Genomic DNA, 3,265 nt, shown 5'->3' on the forward strand with positions numbered 1-3,265 from the left:
TCATCAGTGAATTCACTATCCAGGAGAGACTGTGGTATATTTTAAACCTGTTGGGCCAATGAGAAAAGAATCACGCTGGGGCGCGCAATGGACACTTGGCTGAACCTCAACACTCTAACTCCAGTGGCTAGAATGTGTTTTCATGCCCAGCCTTTGTTCCCCCATCAGTGTGTCCTTTAGTTTCAAACAGATCTTTATAGTTTGTGCTTCATAAGCCAATTCTTATTATGATTTGGGGGGGACTGTTCTTCAAAGAGCTTGCCAATGAAGATTTAGAGACAGAGCGAAGGCTTCTTCAAGTTCCGAGCCTTGGCTGTGGACAAAACAATCTTAAGTTGGGCAGCTTTTCTCAACACACAAAAAAAAGTTATTCGTGGTCATTGCACCATAAGTAGGATTCTATCAGGAACTCAAAGCTTGGGGGATAAGAAGGCGCAAGAGAATACTGTAACAAACTTCGTACAGAGTTCGGTCTTTTAATTGTTCCATGTTAGATATTCTATGTGTTTACCTCAATTGAAAAAAAAAAGAATGTTTTTGCTAGTATCAGATCTGCTGTGGAATTGGTATTGTATGTCCATGGGATCCTCTTTTCTCAGCACGTGTTCCTCACTAGAAGAAAATGCTGTTACCTTTAAGCTTTGTCAAATTTACATTAAAAAATACTTGTATGAGGACTGTGACGTTATGTTAAAAAAAAGGTGTTAAGTCACAAAATGCGGTAATAAATATTTCATTTTTGATTTTTTGTTAGGCTTTGGTGTTTTTAATGGTTTGAAGGTTGCAGGATGCCAGTTACTGTGCACTGATAAGAGTAGGTGATGGTCCCCTCCCCACAGGAAGCTGAGTACAGTGAAGACGCAGCGACACTGTTGCAAGTCATCATTTGTAGCTTTTCATTGTGTGTCTGGACTCTTAGGTTTCATCAGCAGACAACTTCCAAAGGTATGAAACTGTGGGCATTGTAACCAGCCTGAGAAATCACCTTCAAAGTGGCCAGCCCGTCTTATTATCAATGCATGATGTTTTAAAAAGTACTTTCACATAAAGCTTTTGCCTATGCACCCACCACTAGAATGAAGGGTTTATTATTAGTTTTATATAAAAGGAAATAATGTGTGTGCTCAGCCATGATTCATCTATATTTCTTCCATCTTTCTAAAGTACTGTTGACTATGTAAATTAAAACTTATATAGAAATGTTTATAGATAAGTAAATACCTTCTATGGAGTTGGGAATCCTAAGCTTAAAAGAATGATCAAGCATCAATATCTAAATCAAATGACCCAGTGCTATTCTTTTAGATGTTTTTTTTTCCATGTGCAGGGACGTGCAAGTATGACACTTTGGTGGCTCACGTATTTTCTTTAAGAAAGAAAGAAAAGGGCAAGAACAGACAATATGATAGCATTTTCAAAACTTCACTTGGTGATAGAGAGGCAAATGCTTGTAGATATTGTACAGTGTCTGCTAAGGTGTGGGAAACGTGGAATAAGCTGGAGGTACCTGCACACCCTTAGATTTTCCAAATAAATACACTGCCTAGACCGTTCTAACTCTTATATGTTGACTCCTCCATTTAAAGGGACAATAGACAGGAGGTAGATGGATGATTCAACTTGATGGGGGAAGAGCTCACTAACCATCCAAACTGACACTTGGAAGCAATCCATAGTGGCATCTTAGGCAAGCTCTTCCATGCTTCCCCTTGAGCCAGCCTTAATGGAAACTCTACATGTGAATGAGCAAGAATATAAATTGCTATTGTTTCTTTTATATTGTTAAGTAAAATTTTTATAAGTGCATTTATCACTTTAATTACTGCCCTGCTCTTTAAACCTAGAAATAGCATTGCTTGACACAAACACACTGAGCTTGTAAAACACACACGGCTTCCCTCTCCTTTCCCTTGCTCCATTTCCCATGGAATCTTTCTGTAAAATTTCAATATTTGCATATGTTTACTTTAAATGCTCTGATGTAAACCCTGATGAGTTCCTTGGTTATAAACTAACTCTCACATCAGTGGAGAGGAAAGAAAATGGTATCGGCAGTTTCTTCTTCCATTGCTTTCTGCTGAAGGGTTTCCTTAATCAGGAGCTCGTGTTTATAAAAGGTGTTTTATAAAGTTATTACATTATTCCACGAAGGTTAGAGCCCAGAGCTGTTGAGCCTTGGTTTGAATTCGCAAATTCATCTTAAGCTTACTAGCTTGGCCAATCTGTCTCCTATCATGCTAATTTTAACCTTAGATATTTGGAGATGAGTGATAATTGTAGTAATAGCTATGCATTTTCTTGCCCCACCCCCACCCCATTCTATGACAGAGGGATGATGAATTTGTCCAATTTTTATAGTGCTTTTTATACCACCTCAGAAGGCGCTCGCTCCTATCTCGGGTTTACTATTTAGTATAAAGAGTTCCGATTTGGGTATATTTAAGAAAGACTCAGCTGTCAAACGCAAAGAAACTGGGAATGGTGTTTTGACAACCATATAGTGTTAAAGGAAATACTGTAGTCTGAATAAAATTGCTTATGTTCTCCAAAACAAGAGTAATATAAAAACACTTTTTTATTTATATGGAAAAGCAAAAGCAGAAATAAACTCCAAAGGTTTCCCTTTCTTCAAGAAATTCCGAGAGAGAGAGAGCTGCAGTCGCCATCTGTTAAGGGTTGGGAATTGAGCAAAAAGCCACATTTTGAAGGAGAAGAAAAGTCCAGAGAAGGCTGAGTCTTCCACGCTCCCCCTCTCCTGCTCATCCCCGGGTCAGCAGCACACCGGAACCCCCACTCCAGCTCCCTGGATGGGTCTGCCCAGTCCATCAAGGTCCTCCTCGCCGGCTGGCCCTCCCACTTCTGCAGGCCTGTTAACCCGGAGCAGATCCGGGAAGGGAAATGTGGCTAATATCTCTAACAGCTGTCAAAAGAGGGGCCCTTCCTTCAAAGGGATCCTCCACAAATTCTCCATTAGTCTTGCAGGCCAGCAATTTGATAAGGAGCCTGGACCTCCGCTACAAGTTGCCACTATGCTAAGGGTCCTCTGTTGAGGTGTCTAAATGGCCCAGTGGCCCTAGCTGTGGTCCAGGGGCAGGGGAGATGCGGAGGAAGGCGGGGAGCAAGGAGTATCTGGCCAGCTGTCATGAGTGCAGAAGAACTCCCCCTCGCGAGTGTATTTACTGCACAGACGAACCTGCTACAAACTGGTGGAGGGGACACGGAACAGTTTCTTTTGCAGTGATCAACTAGGGGCGTCGCGCTCTCG

This window comes from Chionomys nivalis, chromosome 9 (genome assembly GCF_950005125.1).
Source record: "Chionomys nivalis chromosome 9, mChiNiv1.1, whole genome shotgun sequence".
Taxonomy (NCBI): domain Eukaryota; kingdom Metazoa; phylum Chordata; class Mammalia; order Rodentia; family Cricetidae; genus Chionomys; species Chionomys nivalis.